We start from the raw sequence: 19,671 nt of genomic DNA, 5'->3' as shown, positions 1-19,671 counted from the left end.
ATTGAATTGTGCTAGCAGCCTTTCTCAAAAACACATCATTTGTTCCAATTTCTTTACTGAATGTAAAGAGAATGTTAAAGATAACAGTTTGACAGACATAAGATAATATTTTTGCACCAACAAGGTGATTCCTAAAGGACTACTAACTGATAACCTGGCATATCTCAGCGTGGTGTGCAGTGTGTCATTAACAAAACTGAGGAAACTGGACAAATGGAGGACAAAAGATGTGGCGGGCCTAAAAAACTCTGTAGAGCAGATGAACAGTATCAAAAAACCATGTCCTTAAGAAATAGGAAAAAAGTCCAGCAAAGACCTGATTCAGACCCTGAGAGATGCATCTGGCTCTTCAGTTAATCCATTTACTGTTCACTGAAGCATCATCAGAAACGTTCTCAGTGGAAACGTTGCTGTGAAGAAGCCATTCGGTCTGATGGAGGGATGGAGCCAAATATATTTGATAATTTTGGTTCAAATCAATGTCAATATGTACAGAGGAGGTCAGGAGAGAGGTACGTACATGAGTGTCTTCAGCCACCTGTAAAACACAGTGGAGGCTCTGTCATGTTTGGGTCTCCATTTCAACCTATGGTGTTGGAGGACTTGTCAAAATTGATGAAATTATGAACTCAGAAAAACGCAGTCAGATTTTGTCCCACCATACAGAACCACCAAGAAAGCATCTGATTAACAGCTTCATTTTTGGGCATGAGGATGATCCCAAACACAATGCAGCAAAAGCACACTTGGATAGAAAATCACATCTGAGACTGTTGAAGAATAAAAGTGGTCATGGAAAATATTGACTTTCAAATGTATTCTAATTGTACACACTTTTCCATCTACTTCCCATTTTTCTAGCAAAATATAAAGAAATTAAGGATGACTGAAGACTTTTTCACTGTACTGTAATTGCATTACATAAAGAGGTAAAATTATGCAGCTGTTTAATAAATGACCACGTTTAATCCTGCCCGGGTACACTGTCTGCCTTTTGTCTTGTTCATTAGTAGCCATACTAACAGCATTGCTTCTGGCACGGTTGGGATTGAATTCAGTCCATTGCTGAAATCATACTAGTCCATACTAAAATACCCCAGCATCTAATATCTGTCAGAAAGCTCACCATAGGTGAGCCATCTATGATCTTTAATATAAAGTTTGTCAGATTTCAGATGGACATGAACATGTAGGATGAAATCTATCATCTGTCAGAGAACTAGTACACTAGTCCCACTCTGGTTTCATACTGGAGCTCATGAGATAAACAAGAACAGAAAAATTTGTATATTTTAAGGGATTACCAATCTTCTAATAAGAGTCACATTAAGATACCAGCCAGTTTCTTCTCATTATAGTATGGACCAGTATGCTAATATACTATATATCGTGGTACATACCTGAGCCTAGAGCCTTGGACTTGCCTGTTCTCAGTGTCAGATTGGTATTGCTGGTAATTCTGGTGATGGAAGTTGTACTAGTGTTTTGGGTACTGGTGGTGTTGGTTGTGATTGTGATGCCACTGATTAGAGCAGTGGTTGCAGTGATAGGGGTGATACAGGTGGTGGTTGTTTGGATGGCACTCGTGATGTTGTTCCTTTTGGGCACTGCTGGGGCTGGTGATACTGGTGACGCTGCCGGGCAGAATAGTCTGAGCTGCATTTCTTGTTGCATCTGTTATTTGAGGCCTGAGTCTGACCTGTGGTGGAAATAGATGACCAGGATGAAGAAGGAGATGATGAAGATGTTAAGATAGAGGTGCTGGCTGTCACTGGCAGTTGTGTACCTACAGGCATGATTTTGTTGATGTCATTAGAGCAGTTGGCAGTGCAGGTTGGACAGCACGGACCTCTACATTGGAGAGGCTGTTTGGTTTCTCCAATGCAGAGGTCCGAGCACTCTTCAAGTGCAGTGCTCGGACCTCTGCATTGGAGAAACCAAACAGCCTCTTCACAAACGAATGACACAACATAGAAGAGCCACCTTGACAGGACAAGACTCAGCTGTACATCTGCATCTGAAGGAGAAAGGGCACTCCTCTGAGGATGCCAATGTTCACATTTTGGACAGGGAAGACAGATGGTTTGAAAGAGGAGTGAAAGAAGCCATCTATGTCCACTGTGAACAACCATCATTGAACAGAGGAGGTGGATTACCTCACCAACTTTCCCCCGCTTACAGTGCTGTCCTGAGCTCCCTTCCCAGACGTCTCAACTCCCATTCACACCTTTGTTCCAGTGACCTCAATAGGCCACATCAAACAATGGAGCAAAGTCCTAAATTGGTTTCAACTGAAACCACTGATTGAAATGACCCACGCCTCCCTTCACACCTTGGCACGTGTTTACACACATGAACAATAGAGGGTCATAACCACCTCCAAGGGACTACGCCCACAGGGGTTTAAATATCTGGGTCTCTCCACATTTGGTTGAGAACTGAAGAAGCCTGTCGAATGAGAGGTGAAACTTCTTCAAGAAACAAAAAGAAGTCCAGTCACCTTTTTTCAAGTTCCAGAGACCAGTGGTCTTATTGTTTATGGTCTAATTGGATGGAGGCCCAGGTTCTCATCGTGCTCAAGGTCTGCATTCCCATACAGAGATCCAGAAGATACTGTTTCAGATGACTCTACCAGAGGCTGCACCAACTAGAATCCTCCCAACCACTTGAGTCATTTTCTACTAAGTTCGAATTTTTGTAAACTTCTAATATCATAAAACCTACTTCAGATTGCTCTAAAAGCTCAGATTGACTTTTTTGTTTCTTTTTATTTTGCATTGTATGATGTCACAGGATACCCTCAGTATGGCTGTCTCAGGCCCCACAACTGATGCTGAAGTCTTCGATTACAGGGCTGCTGTAGAGTAGAGGTAGAATGGGTCATCCACCAGTCAGAAGGTCGATCCCCAGCGACTCCAGTCTGCATGTTCAAGTATTTTTGAGCAAAGGTCAGCTTTATAGGATGAGCAAAAATCTTTCTCACACAAATATCATATTCTTTCAGCTTCATTTCACCCCACAGTTTGTGAACCGCTGCTCAACGTGCATACATTTTGATTGCATGGTGAAACAATATGTCACGTGAACTCCTGTAGCTTTGAGTATTAAACCACCTGCTATTATTTTCATAATAAGCCACAAATGAAGAGATTAGCTTTTTCTGTTTGCTTATTGCAGCTTTAACAACCTAATAGCTTTTTAAAAATGTGTATTTGCAACAATACATTTCATACATATATTGTATAGTACAAGTCATAGTGAATCCACCATGATGTTGCCACCAAGACATTATCCACTGCTTTGAGAAGTATTGTTATTAAGTCTTGAACTGTGTTTTGACTGTCTTCAAACTCAATGTAATGAGCCTAGTGCTGTGTTTCCGTAGACTTCTATATGACTGTTACTCTTCCTACACTATCATCCCAAATATTAGCCTTCCTCAGAGTGCATGTTGAGCCTTCTTCTGTATGCAGTCTTTGCCTATGACTGTCAAGCTGTCCATGCAACATGTACCATTATAAAATTTATACAGACAACACAACAATGACAAGACCGCATGCAGGGAGGAGGTGCTAAACCTGGCTTGGTGCTCCACCATCAATCTTATCCTCAACACCAGAAAGTAGACTTAGGAGACTGTGGTGGATTTCAAGAAGAACTGACTTGACCAGGTGAATATAAATGTTAAGCCTGTGGACAGAGACCCCAGCTTCAAATAACTGGAGGCGAACAATACAGAGGTCTTCTCCTGGACTGCACACACCTCCACTGTCATGTAAAGCCCAACATCCTCTTTATTTTACTCTCAGACTTTTACAAGATCATCTGCATTAAACAGGATGAGAAAACTAGAAAAATATTATTGGAGACCCCAATAATCCTGTTCATCATCTCTTTGAACCACTCCCCTGCTCCCCTTTGAAGATGTGCCAGGCCTTAAACATGTTTATATTCTCATTAGTATAAAAATATTTATAACCTGTTTCTATTTCATCCGCTGAGCGTTCCTCTGTGTTGTTTCTACAATGCAGTACGATGACGGTCTCCTTGAATCTTGGATTTTGCATCATTGCAAGCAAAATACACGCCCCCTGGTGGCCTTGAATAAGATTGCAGCATCACGGCACTTGACTCCTGTATGTTACTTTTCTTTTCACTTGGATGTAATCACATTGACATCAGCTGGTCAGGTATTAGAGTGAATTTTCCTGAAAAAAAAAATAAAGATAATTTCAGCTTTCACATGCTGGAGGGGATCCTTTGGTGAGCCGGTCTGTGTGTTTAACACCTCTGCTTTTATGACTCAGAACAAAACTGAAATTTGGTTGAGACTCAAAAAGTGGAAGCAACACAACTCAAAGTCCGTGAAGAGTTCTGTGTGTCAACGGTAATTTGAAAAAATAAGCATCATCCACACAGTGTGCAGACTCTAGTACTTGGGGTTTGGTTACTCTTTGCATCTTTCAGTTTCAGATGATTGTTAACAGAATATTAAGTATTTGTTCTCATCCCTGTAAGGTGTAGATACTTATTTGCCTGGCTCACGGTGGTTTAGATCATGAGCCAGCAGAGAGCAGCATAGTCATTCATGATGGGCTCTGTGCTTTTTCTAATCCATAAAACAAAAATCACAGCAGAGTCAAGGCACCAATCACAGGCCTCCTTTTAGGAATATCACAAATGAAAACATGATCACTGTGATTAGAGGTTCTTGTCCCAGTTACTGTTGGTCAGTTATAGAAATGCCTCAATGTAAACAAAGAGCTGAAAAGTTAACAGTCTCCTGAGTCTTCAGATTTACAAGTTAACAAGTGGTATAATGTCCAGGATTTACACTAAAGAGTGAGTTAAGCTGTTGACTACCATTTTTTTCTTTTACACTTTAGGAAAGTGTGATAGATCCATGTTACAGCACACCCACAGGCGTACTAACAGCTTTGACTTTGTTTGCTTTGATAAAGAAGAAAAAATAAGGTCATGATTTTCAAGCAAATAATTTTTTTTTTTTATCTCTAAGGAGATCTGTGGACATTATTTTATAATAGACATGGAGACTACAAATATCTGCACATTACACTATTCACACTATTTTTTTCTTCTCCCCAATTTTTCATGCAGTCATGTGCTAAGAGTCGCAATGAGTCCAAATTAAATCATAACACACCCTGAAGAGGTCAGGAAATTTAATCTGATAATTCATGTTCATGTATGTAAATTATCCATTTTTATGATGTGCATGGATGTGCACATCATAAAGAGCAGTCGAGAAATCAAAATGATTCAGTCGTGCTCACTGACACGAGTTGAAAGACAGAGCGACACCGTCCACCTTACACCAGCGTGCAGGTTTGCAAATACACTAGGGTCAGAGTGAGGTCAGTTTTATCATCAGACGTCCATATACCCTCCAATATATTGTGACTGTTTGGGCTCGTCTGCACAGTGTTGTCTGTGCATCCATCCTTCAAATAGACTAGAAAGCAGCATTATAAGTGCTTCCCATACATAATGTCTGCAACTTTCCCTGTGCAAGGTGGCAAGAGAATATGAGGCCAATATTATACTTGATTGTGTGGATAAATAACAGGGACAAGTAGTTGTTCCAAATTCTGCTTTTTTCACGTCCACTTTTAATCTACCTGAAGGATGTATATACAGGTGACGCCTTTGCTCGGAGAAGTATGCAAGCCAACAAAAATTGCGCAGGTGTCCCCACATTCAGGGGAGATACACAGATGGCTGCAGGACACCACAGACTGCAGGTCTGGTTTAGTAACAATGCAAATGCTGTTTGGTTTAGTTTTTAAAAAATTCTGGTTTGGGTAATAAAAGCGTTAATTGGTTTAATTGCTTTATATGGTAAGGTAAAGATTCAGCAATATTAGAAAAAAACCCCCCAACAGTCAGATGACCCTTTATGAGCAAACATTTGGTGACAGTGAGAAGGAAAAACTCAATTTTAAGAGGAAGAAACTCCCATGAGAACCAGGCTCAGTGAGGGGCAGCCATCTGCTGCGACTGGCTGGGAAGTGAGGAAAAGAGAGCAGAGCAAAAGGTACACTATGGAGAGAGTTGGAGTTTAATAATTGATAATTATTAAACACAGTAGTGGTGTATAAGGGTTTAAGCCTAATTTTAAACGTAGACAGAGTGTCTCCCAAATCCAAGCTGGGAGCTGGTTCCACAGAAAAGGGGCCTGAAAGCTGAAGGCTCTGCCTCCCATTCTACTCTTAAGTATCCTAGGAACCACAAGTAAGCCAGCAGTCTGAGAAAGAAGTGCTCTGTTGGGGTGATATGGTACTATGAGGTCATTAAGGTAAGATGGGGCCTGATTATTCAAGACCTTGTATGTGAGGAGAAGAGGTTTTAGGACAACCTGATAATAATGAATTACAATAGTCCAGCCTAGAAGAAATAAATGCATGAATTAGGACACATCCTGATCAAAATATCTCCAAGATTCCTCCCAGTGTTACCAGAGACCGAGGTAATGCCATTCAGAGTAAGTATCTGGTATCTTTACTGCTTGCTTCCAAGATTGGTCTTTCTAGATTACCTCAGTAGCTCTCAGAAATACACATACACTACTTTCAACTCATTCTGAGACACTGACTGCTCCTGTCCATGAACACAAATAAGACTTGCCATCAGACTGGGCTGATCAGGCAGACGAGATCTAATCTCCTTTGGATTTCTTCATGTACAGACAAACAAATCAATCAATAGTTGTTTCTTCACAAAACTGAGAAGCTGTAACGAGTCCTTACATGTAGCAGGAAGTTTACATAAACCTCAGAGGGAGATGAGAATAACGGACACCTCACACTGTGACCTTGCTGTGAAAAACTCTCTCTGCTCTCCCACCAATTGCCTAATTAATCGGGCCGGCCGCTGATAGCTCTGAATTAGTTTGCAAAACAAATGAGGGCCGCACCACTGAAACCTCTGTGGGGAAGGGCGGTGAAGGAGGTGCTGTCATGAATGAATAACAAGACCTATACTTCTATCACATTTGAGGAATAATTTCTATTTCCTTGTATTTTATACCGATGGTCCGGGGGCTTTATTCCACTGATAAAAGAACAAGGATTTACGAGCACAAAGGAGCAACAGGCGGGGTTTAATGGTGCTCTGCCACAGTTCGACACAGGTGGACATTTGGTTTATCTGGAGGTTGAACCGGTGCCCACAGAGCCATTTTAGCCCTTTTCAAAAAAAGAACTTTTTGCTTAAACATCACAGGAGGCGTGTTGCTGCTGCTAAATACAAAGCGGGTAAGACATTAAAGGGATTTTCAGGTGCCACTTGATCAATAGAATAATGGGGGTAATTATCCCTGGAGTGGAGAAAGGTCTGCAATTTAAATGGACTGTTTGAGGTTGGAGTTTAGCCATCACTAGATTAAGTCCAAAGCGGACGTGTCGGTTTTCTCTGTGCATGTAACAGAGCAAACACAATATTTTCCAATCATACAGGCTTAACATGCTTCTCATGAAGTTTGCACTAGAGAAAAGAGTACATGGTCATTATGGTGAAAGGGAGTGATCCTCTGTACAGAACTGAAAGTGGTTAGTGAATATCACAGGGAATCTGCCCAGTAGATGCTTAATATTATTTCATTAGCAAGGACAGCAACATTAAACATGATTAGACAATGTTTAAGGCGGTTTGGGGAAGGCCTCAGTGAGGATCGGTGATGGCTTCTAGGCCAGGCAGATCTCCCTGATACTAACAGAAGTAGGTTTAAAAAAAAAAAAAAAGGACGGAGAGTGGGGCATGGAAATGGGAACAAAGAGGCATGTGGGGCAGGAAGGCATTTGTAGTGTATGAAATTCAGGCAAATTATTTCCAAACGTGATACGTAAAGCAAAATATATGTACAAACTTGACATTTTGATCTGAGAGTGGCAGCAGAGGAAGTGCGTTGAGTGTAAAAGAGTCTTCCTCAGGGAACATGGATTATCAGCAGCAAATTTCATGCAACTCTAACCAGCAGTTCTTGAGGTATTGGTATAAAATCAGGGGCTGAAATCTTCATTTAAAAAAAGGCTCCTGTGAGTGTGATCATTGGGGATCTGGGCTGGTTCTAGTTTGCTATGCTAAGGTGAGCATCTTGGTTGAGATGAAGACGGGACGTTAGAGTAGTTGACTAGTAACTCACAGATTGCTGGTTTGAGAAGCTGGTAGCTTCTTGTAGTCACTAATGAAACATTTGAACAACAAATAGCAATGATTAAAAGTCATTTCATTTAATCCACAAAGGGAACATAAATATATGTATCTTTGAGATGGATAAACTTTTCCCACTTGTTTAGCAGTTTTCCTTCTTTTGAAATTGAATTCTCTTGAAGGTAATAAATCATCTCTTGTCAACTTGAGAAGTTGGAATAAAGTTCAGCAACAGGCAAAAAAAAGATGGAAAATATATGAAATTTTCAGCGGACACAAACATACCATCAAAAAGGTCACATAGATATCCTGGGCAGGTTTACCTTTCTGAAACTGATTTGAAACATCATGCAGCTGCTGCCAAATTCAGCAGTCCCAGCTCTGCATATCTTAAAAACAGCAATACTGTTGCTCTTTACAGTGTGCAGACGAGTCAGCCCGTCCCCTCGTACTCTGTGTACCAGTCTTGGAGATCACCCGAACTTAATGAGCTGGTGACCTTTCACAGCATCATTTTGCACAGACAGACTGTTGCTAAGTCGTAATCTCCACAGCAATACCAGATTGTGTGATTTGCATTTATATTGATGGGGAGGGAGTGCGATGTGACTGATGCGGCGGCCATTGCAGCCTGGACGCAGACTGATAAAATGACAGCCTGGATCATCTAGGGGCCTTTTGGTCTCCCCAGCCAAGTCAAAACACATTATTTCTGTTTCACACACTGTCCTGATGAGGGTCCCAAAGGTCTCAGTGTAGCCTGGGGTCGGTGTTGATGATCAATCGGCAGCTGCTGAGAGGAGATACCAGCAGTGGAGGGACATTGCTGCTCCTTTTAATGCTCTTAATGACAACCACAAACATGTTATTAATGGGCGGCACAGCAAACCAAAAAGAGCAGTACGACGCACACATAATTAACCCTAACAGAGTACTTTGCCACAAGTGTCACAATATGCAACACGAACTTGAATATAAGTAAAACTTTTAATTCTCTAACAGAACAAAATAGTTTTTAAGCTCTTTTAAAAATGTACAGAGTAATCTTTGTATCAAAAGGCAGCGTGGCGGGGGGGGGGTTTGCTCATTAGCACCCAGCACCCTTTGCTTTTACAGAGCCTCGTATAAAGTTTCAGCTCATTGTTTATGTGCTTAAACTGCAACTTACCCTGTCTGCAGCTCCAGTCAGCAACAAACTGCTCAGATATAGCTGCATTTCCCACAGGAGTTGGTAGAGAACAAAAACGCAGCATATGCATAGCTTCATGTGCCATGATTGAAATGCTACGGCAGACCTTAAGAGAGCTTTGAATACTGGAACACCTGTGAACACCTGTGAATCTCAATGAACTGAAGCAACACTGTAAAGAAGATTGGGCCAGAATTCCTCCACAATGAGGGGAGCAACTGATAAATGCAAAGAGAAAAAGATGACCGAAGGTGGCTCTGCAAGCTACTAAATCACTGGGTGTGAGTTTCCCAATTTTGGTTTAGTTTTTTTTAGTTAAAAAAAATGGCATGGTCTAAAACGTTGTGTTGTTATTCATCTGAGTTTGTATTTAAATACTTTTAGAACCTGGTAAAGACCAGATGATTTTTATTATTATATCCTGTGACCTGTGAAACCTTTGGACTGAAAGAGGTCTACATGTGAAATGCTTGTTTCTGGTTGCCTCTACCAACAACCTCCAAAACTGCCCTTGAATTTTTTCTGTTTAAGTTTGGAGCTGCATATTAATTATGGTAATGATAATCTGTTTTATCTGTAGTAATGAAATTATATATGAATATCATTACCTTTATCAAAGATGTCAGATATTTAATTGAGATACCAAACTGTCATCAGTCTAAACCAATTACTTTTAGTGGTTTGTTTTAATTGACAGACATTTTTTACCGGAACTGACACACACACACACACACACACACACACACACACACACACACACACACACACACACACACACACACACACACACACACACACACACACACACACACTCTTTTAATCAGTGTTGCTGGGATCTCACACACTGCTCATGATGACTTCTTGACTTTCGTGAAAGACTTAGAGAAAACTTTTATCCCTTTTATTCATAGAAGTTTGTCCATGAAAACTGCCAGAGGTAGTTTCAGTTGATCACTCCAGTAATTTATCCTGCTTTCCTTTTTTTCCTGTATGGAAGCAGACGAGTCTCATGAGCTTCTCCGTAATGTGAAAACCCGCTAACCCGTGTCAGGCCGGCGCAGACTGGCAGATGGTAGCGGATGGTGCTGCAGTCTGTTTCCCACTGTAGGAATGACTAGAAGGCAAAAATGTGCAGAGATCTGTGAAATACAGGAACTGTGGCATTTTGGGATTATGAAGAGGTCAGGCTTTCGTTCTTATATTCAGTATTTCCTGGCAGGCAGTAACTTCTTGTTCCTTTAGAGTCGTGCACAACTTGAAAAATGCTAGGAAAAAAAAAAAAGGCCTTTGGTAAAACTTAAAAATGCTGCCAGTAATGATTTTGGGGGAAGATTTGGAGATAGTGGCACTGACAAAAAGACAGGCAGCAGAGCTGGAAGGTGTTAAGATTTTCACTGAGAGTGACCAAAATGGGCAGAAGTAGGATGAGTACATGAAAATGAGTCCATCAGAGGGACCGCTCAGTTTGAGTTTGGAGACAAATTTAGAGAGGCAAGACTGAGATGGTTTGGACATGTGCAGAGGAGGGACCGTGGATTAAACAAAGGGTGCTGAATATGGAGCTGCCAGACAGGAGGAAAGGACGGAGGTAGATGAGCAGCTGTGGGAACCCCTGAAGGGAGCAGCTGAAATAAGAAAAATGATGAAATAATCTGAAGTCTGTCACTGATGGTGGCTCTACAGCAACACTGAATAATTCATGGACAGGCAGAGTTGTTGGTTTGTGTTTCATAAGATAGCACTAAGTATATATTGTTATTAAGATCTTGGAGTATCTGTGACCACAGGCACAGCAGCAGGTACAGCTGCTTCCCTGTGCTGAAGGAGTTCTGCATGAATTACTGGATCAGAAAGTCCAACATTCAGAGACTTGTGGTGACTTCTGAAAACCTCTCAGCTATAAAACTCTGACTGAAAGGATGCCGGTAATTTCAGTATTACAAAAGTATTACAAAAGTATTGCGTCTGCAGCAGTCTACCTTGATGTTGTCGTGGTCCTGGGCTGTGCCCAGTGTTTTTGTGTTTGTGGTTCAGGTTTGTCAAGTTCTGGTGTCTTAGTCTTGGTGTCCACTTCCTGTTTTATTTTGGTAAAGTCTGGTTTCTTGTGCAGTGTGTTTAGTTTTTCTTCCCCTTGTCTCGTCAGTGTCATTGTGTTCAGCTGTGTTACCTGCTGTTTCCACTTTCCCTCGTAATCCCCTGGTGTATTTAAGTCCTGTGTTTTCTCTGCTTGTTGTTGTTATGTTGGAGTGTTTGTGTGTTGCCTTGCTTGGTTTTGATTTTTGCTCTTCATCTGGCTCCCACGAGGATTTTGTTTTGGTTTTACAATGAACGTCTTTAAGTTACGTTTGTTTCGGGAGTCCTGCATATGGGTCCATCTCTGCCTCTCACACCACCCGACGTGACAGATGTATTAAGTTCATATTTGCCTGTATGCCAAAATAAATCTCTCTTTGCCCTCATACTTAAAACATATGCTTATTAGCTACTGTGATGGAGTTATTTTCAAAATGAAAATGACAGGTATGGCACAGGGCTGCAGTGGTCAGCACTGTTGCCTCACAGCAAGGTTCTGTATTTGAATCCACCGTTTACCTATTCTGCTGTTTTACGCTAACGAGTGGCAGATCCAAAGGAAGTAGGCATGAAATATTCATGCGTCACCCTCGACACGAGGAGCCAAGATAAGCGACTACTGTTGACTGCTTGTAAAACTTGGCTACAAATCCTCTTGTAATTTGCTGATTTTTTTTTTTTCATTGATCAACACTGCACATGTTCCCCTGCACTGTAAACAGATGCAGCAGTTTATCTTCTGTTCAGCTGCTCAGCGAGTAACATAGTATCAAATTCCACCTGCTGATAAACAATGTAACCTCTGGTCTTTGCAAATCATATGCTTCTTATGTTGAGGATATGATGCATCGGAAAATTTTTCCCTATGATATTACACTTGTTTTCCCAGGATATCACTAATATTGTATAAACACTTGTAATAGAGCACACTGATTTTACTTACAGTCTGCAGTACATCATCTTATTTAGTTAGAGATTTCTAACAAACTTCTTGGTTCTTGTATTCTCTCCCCAAAGCATGAGAGACCCAAAGTGGATCCTGATTGACTTCCATCTCTCCTTCTCTAAACTTCTGAAAAAATGTCGAATCCTACAGTCACATTAGGGAAAACAGTTAACGGAGACTGCATGGCCAGAATTATTACAAGAATGGGCAGTGAGCTTGCAATCTTGTTGCCTTTGAAATGGTTGCATCAAAGCTGGGGACCAGGTCTGCAACCACTTGTAGACAGTTGCTTGTAGCCAGTCTTCACAGCTAATTTTTCTTAGTCACAAGGAGGTTGCAACTCCTTGTGACTCTAGTGTAACTGAGCCAGAAAGCAACCAGAATGAGCTCCATGCTCTTTATGGAGGACTAAACAGCTGGAAGTCTGCATTTGTTAACTGTTACGTAACTTGGTGCAGTCATTTGGCACAATATGCAGCTGTTTAGGGTTTGACTCTCTTTCCTTTAAGCACGTCTCAATCTGAGGAACACAAGGTGCGAATCAAGTGATTACAAAACCTTTAAATCATTAAATAAAATAAGAGTCTTTTAAAAATCTGCAGATACTGGAGTAGCAGTTGTAATTTTGATGTCACGTTAGTGAACTGCTGCAAATCTTTAGTACTGCTGACATGAGATGACAGACTGAGAGACACTGCTCTGCATACATATGAAATCGTATATAGCAGGCTTCATAATCAAGTCAAGCCAAATTGTGTTTGTTATTGACATTAATTTCTAATGTGTTGGCCTCCCAAATCTCATTTCACTTTCTGACCTTCATGAGCACTCCCATAATGAATGCCCAGCACAACAGGAAACATGTGGCCCATATTGTGTTTTCACAAATGGAATGACCTTCGCATAGACATAAAAACATTAAATGTGCCCACAAGAAAATGCACGACTAACCAAATTTAATTTAAAATTTTAAATCAAATTTATTGAAAATAACAGCTTTGAAACTGGAAAAAGTACTCATTATACTGTAGTTGTGAGGAAATTGTGAGGTCAAGCATCTGACCAGTGTGTGCTAACACAGTGGCATCATCTTCCTAGGAGAGGATGTCCCAGAAAATTCACCCCAAAATAAGAACTTCACAAAAAAAATCCAAGAGCTGCTTCTAAAGCGCCACAGGCCTCGGTCAGCATGTTAAATGTTAAAGTTCACGATGGTGCATTTAGAAAAAGACTGAACAAGCCCGGCTTGTTTGGAAGGGTTTCCAGGAGAAAGCCTGTTCTGTCTAAGCTGCATCTGAACAAACTACAAGGCTTAAAAAAAATGGGGCGGGTCGCATCAGGAAGGGCATTCAACGTGGAATCATGGCTAAATCAAACATGCGGATAAAAAGAAACAGATTGGTTGGGAGCTGGATTAACAAGGACTACCTCCGCTGCTGTTGGTTTACAGCTGGTGGAAACTGTGCTACTGTTGGCCGAAGACAAAGGGACAAGGGGAAGGCATCAACGGAGGCAGCGTGACAGAAGGAAAAGCAAGAGTTGGTGGAGGTATGCTCTGGAGAGAAGAGGAATGAAAGTGAGTAGAAGCAAGACAGAATGTGTGTGAATGAGAGGAAGACAGGTGGAAAGGTGAACAGGAAGTAGAGGTAGTGAAGGTAAATGAGTTTCATTACCTGGGATCACCAGGTATTGAAACTCATTTACCATCCAAAGTATCAGACAGTGTACAAGAGAGGTGAAGAAGAGCATGCAGGCAGAGTAGAGACAACTGTCAGGGGGGATTTGTGATATCAGTGAAAGGGAAGGTTTACAAGATGGTAGTGAGACCTGCTGTGACGTGTGGTTTGGAGATAGTGGCAGTGACGAAAAGACAGGAGGCCGAGCTGGAGGTGACAGAGCTGAAGATTTTCAGTTGGAGTGACCAGAATGGACAGAATCAGAAATGATTATATCAGAGGGAGAGCTCGGGTTGAGACAAAGTTAGAGAGGCAAGACTGAGATGGTTTGGACGTGGGCAGAGGATGCTGAACATGGAGCTGCCAGGTTGGAGGAAAAGATTAAAACCTCAGAGGAAGTTCATGGATGCAGTAAAGAATGGTCATGGTGTGGCAGAGGATGAGATGGAGGCAGATGATCCACTGTGGAAAGCTCTAAAGGGAGCAACCAAAAGAAGATGAGTTCTGCAAAACTTTCTTTTGAATGTGACTGTACTTACTATTGAAATATTTTAGTTTCAAGGTCCTCCAGTCACAAAAAAGAAATGGACAATTTGTGTAAGTGGTAAATGGATCATAGTATTTTATCTGAGCAGATTGTTTTTTCTCTGCTGTGTTTCTCTACAGTATGAAAGCGCAATAAACTCTTTTATTCTTTCTTTTGAGAATAATGAGCATAAAAGCCTGCAGTGCAGATAATGCTGCTGAAGACTTCACTGATTTTCAAAGACCTGTGAATTTCAAACCATACCACACTTCTCTCCATATGTATTCTGCACAAGACTGAAGCTTTGAGGGACAAGCACAGGCTTTCCGCGGTGTTCCCGCAGGTTTATAATCCAAGGGCAAAATGAGCTACGAGCTTTTGCTCCCCCACTTCCACCCTCAAGCAGAGCCTCATGATCAGCAGCTGGGTTCTGACTATAAATGGGAGAAAATAGCTCATACCCATGTGTGAGCAGGCTGGGAGATGTAAACTTATTTGACATAGAGTATAGGATGGATGTATGGCTATCTTGCTCTCGTCACTCACATGTTCCACCGTCACCTGGTTTAACCTGAGGAACTGGGTGTGATCCCACCTGTGTCCTCAATATTTAGTGTTTCCTATTTGTTTCTGACTGCAAGACCACCAACAAAAAAAGTCACTCATTAAAAACTCAGCGGGAGGCTGATATAATTTCTCCCTAATTGTCAGCATGCTCTGAGTAGATGTGAAAAAAATGGTGACCGTATTTGGAATGATCTGAAACTCTTCACACATCAGCTTGCTGTGACAACATCAGCTAATATTAGGAAGGTTTTGGCTGCCTGTGGGCATGACTGCTCGCAGCATGCTCAGCCGGGTCTGACCTTCTCCTTTCTGACAGCTCCATGATGCCAAAGAGCTTTTTGGGAAACCAGCAACATGCTGTGAGTCAGAAAGTTCAGCCTTCCGCTCCTAGTACTGTTTTAGCAGTAATGCTTTCACGTTACTGCTCAAAGAGACAAAGTATATTTTTTTCTGCATATAGCCAAAAGCACCTGGACACATACGGGGCTTTTGGCCACTTGGGCTGAAAGGCAAGTCCTTATTTATACTTTAGACAATCTTATGCTTTTAACTTTATAACAGATCATTAAAATACTTTCCCTCCACTTTCCAACAAGCCCAGTGTGATGACTGGTCTGTTTAGAGTAGTGATTGCAACCCACAGTCCAATATCTCTGGAATCTTAGGAAGCAGCTGTGAGCTAGGCATACCCAATAAAAGTACCAGATGTAACAAAAGCACGCATAACCCCATCCAGGTCTAAAGGTTTCAAAACCGATTTTAGTCTGGAGATTGATTCTGAGCTAGAAGAAACTTCTGCTGACCACAGTATTGATTTGTTTGATTTATTTAACTGTCAATTTTAAAAAAAAATCCAAGACAAACGATGCAGTCATTCTTAGGGAACAGTCATTTCCAAGATCCCAAACTAAATACAGCTGTAAATCATCTGCATAGTGATGAAAAGAAGTGTTACATTGATGAACACTTTGACCTCAGAGCATGTACAAAGAAAAAAAAACCTAGAGCCCAAGATAGACCCTTGAGGAGCTCCACATGTCCTAACTGCTTGAGCAGAAGTGTATTTGTCAGTGTTAACTGAGTTTAATATAACCAAAGCAGCAGAATGAATGTTATAAAAATAAGTGATTCAAAGCTCGTGTGGAGTTCAGTGGTGACAGAGGAGCATTTAAATCCATTTTTAAAAACAACCTCACTCCTCCACCTCATGTGGCAGCCTGTAGTAATTTTAAAACGCTAAAGTCTGTGAGGCAAAGACCTGAGAATAAAGTCAGATCAACGACTTGCTGCCAGGTGTCTACTAAAAATAAGAAGTCCAGCTCTGGGGGAATAAAAAAATTATTTAAAGTGACAAACTCAACCCAACTGAAATGCTGTGGAAGGACCCGAGGAGAGCTGTGGACAAGCGAATGCCTGCAAACCTCAATGAACTGAAACAACGCTGTAAAGATGAATGTGCTGCAAATCTGAGACTGATAAAGTCATGCAGAAAATGATTACTTCACATTACTTCAAGTTATTGATGCTAAAAGTAGTTCTACAAGTAATTCAATCATGGGGTGCACTTAGTTTTCCACAGAACTGCATTTTCTTTTAGCTTTTGTTAAATCATGATCTAATATGTCCTGTGTTGTTCTTCACCTGAGATTACATCTACCTCATTTTAATCCAGGCTAACTACTGAATAGTTTTCTATTATATTCTGATATATAAAACCTTAGAACTGACAGAGGGTGCACTTTCTTTTCACCATGACTGTATATAAGTAGCCTCCCTTCATTCTCATATGGACACACATGGAAAATGCCTCAATCACTCCAACGTCCAATCAGACAATTAATGAGATTAATCTGGCTAATGAAAAAAATGAAAACCTTGCCTGTCTTTGTGCCAGTGGTCAGCAATAATATTAAAAGCATCTCAGTGTGACAATATTAATCTCAAATGCATCCATAGAAGTTCAAAACTCTTCAGCTTCAGAGCAACAAAACAAGAGGCTCAAACACTACAAAACTTACATAAAGGCCGGGGATGCATGAATAAATGAGTGGTTCATTTGGAGCCATGGGAGGATTTTTGAAGGTCTTTTTGCTGTTTAATCTTTAAGTCTTACGTTACTCATGTTACCTATTTGATACCTATAGTAGTGTTTCTATTTGTGATTTAGTCACCACATTGATTAACTGATTTTTTTTTTTGCTTTGGAAGCATTTAAAGTAGCAATTATTAGCAGGGGAAGTGGAGACGGACATGCACCGTGTCGGCTGTAAATATGAAACTCTGCTGTCCCTGCTGAGGAGCATCTTTTTTCATTTATTGTTTCAAAAACAGAGATATTCATCACTTAAGGTTCACACGTAATTTCCCAGTAACTGTCAGTAGAAGGCAGCCAGAGAACTACGTTTACTGCACAAACGCAATCACTGTCACATTCAATATTAGTTTATTTAGTGAAACGTCAGCACCGTAAGTGTCTTTATATTGCATTCACGTTTTATTCAATGTGACACCAGATTGAATTTCTTGATGCAGGACGGTTGGCCCGGTTGTGTTTACATTTTCCCGCTCAAGCTCTTGACTTACACAAACGTCCCTGCATCTTCACTTTCTCTCCCTCGCTCTTTGCGGACACACATGAATATAAAATGACTTTAGATCTTCAGACAACACGCCCGCACAGGCACTGGCTGTGATGACTATCATTACAGTGCATCTTCTAAGTATTCCAACTCAATCAGAGGTGATACAAAAGGTCTTATCAGAGCTGACGAGCTGCCCTCTCGAGTCCCCTTCTTCCTTCTTCTGCTGATTGCAGCTATCAGTGACTGTGTGGGTGCGATGCTGCCTGATAACTATTCTCTCTCCAACGAGCCCGTCTCTTTCATGTTTATGCTCGCGGAGGTGATGCAGCCTGTACGTGTCACTGCGGGGAGGCTGAATGTTAAATGCAGTGGACTTAATGAATGGATGTCATTAGCTAAGTGCAGAGAAGCTGCTTTATTTTCTTTGCACAATCATATACAACATTTAAAATGACTGCTTGCATTATGCATGTTATTCAACCCTATCCATTTATTTTATTTGGTGGTAAAAAAGCAATAATTTGCAATACTGTGCAAAAGTCTTGAGACACCCATCATTTCTTTATATTTTGCATTCAAAGGAGTCAGACTTAAATGATATTTTTTTTAAAAAGTGGTATAAATTAATAGTTCTCCAGGCCTTCTGAAGGTTTTTCAAAGTTTGTTTTTGACCGTTGGCTATTTTTCACTCATTTTCTGTAGATTCTTTGTACCTGACCACTTTCAGAGGAAAGTTTTCTTTGCTTAACACTGACCTATGAATCATTAAACATAAAAAAAGGCACCTGACCAGTGTTATTTTTCCACACGACTTAGCAAAGAAACAACTTTAGGCACAGCAGGCACAAAATAGTATTTTTGCACCAACAAGATGTTTCCCAAATTAACCAAAACTTGGCATATCTTGGGGTGGTGTCCACTGTGTCCTTAAAAAACCGAGGAAACTGGGCAAGTGAGGACAAAAGAACAAGTGGGAGGTCTATAAAACTATCTATAGCAGACGAATGGCCATGTCTTTAAGTAATGGAAAAAATCCCAACAAAGACCTGACACAGGGCCTCAAAGATGCATCTGACCTGTCAGTTGATCGTCTACCCTCATCAGTAATGGTCTCAGTGTAAAGGTGGTGGTGAAGAAGCCATCCTTAAGGAAGGAAAACAGGGAAAAAACGCTCAGAGATGACAAATTACACAAGACATGGACTAAAAATCAGTGCCAACAGGTCTGATGGCGGGATCAATCCAAATTTGAAATGTTTGCTTCATCTTTATCAATATGTATAAAGTTAGGAGAGAGATACAACTGTGTCTACAGCCATCTGTAAAACATGGTGGAGGCTCTGTCATGGCTGTGTTTCAGCCAGTGGTGTCGATGATATTGTCAAAACTGATGGAATTATGAATGCAGAAAACTATGGTCAGATTTAGATCACAATACCATCTGGAAAATGCCTGATGGGCAAAAGCTGCATTTCTCAGCATGACAAGGATCCCAGACATATTGCCAGTGAAGTAAAAGCATTCCTGGATTGAAACAGTGGAACACTATCAGTCATGGATTGGCCTCCCCGGATCCTGGACCCCAACATAATCAAAGCAGAATGGAACAAAAGGCTGCCAACGTCCAGAGAAGAGCTTTGAATGTCCTTCAGGAAGCCTGGAGAACTATTCCTGAAGACTGCTTAAAGAAATTACAAGAAAGCTGCCTCAGAGAGTTCAGACTGTGCTGAAGAATAAATGTGATCATACCAAACATTGAATTTCAAGCTCAGTAAGATTGTCCAGACTGTGTTTTTACTAAATTTTCATGTCTGTTTGCACTTATTTCCCATTTTCCTGGCAAAATATATAGAGATGATGACCATCTTAAGATTTCTGCACAGTACTGCAGATGGAAATTTGATCACAATAGGTGCCAGCAGTGACAATGACCCCAGCCAAATG

Source organism: Archocentrus centrarchus, chromosome 12 (genome assembly GCF_007364275.1).
Source record: "Archocentrus centrarchus isolate MPI-CPG fArcCen1 chromosome 12, fArcCen1, whole genome shotgun sequence".
Classification (NCBI taxonomy): Eukaryota; Metazoa; Chordata; class Actinopteri; order Cichliformes; family Cichlidae; genus Archocentrus; species Archocentrus centrarchus.
Note: the sequence above shows the minus strand (reverse complement) of the source record.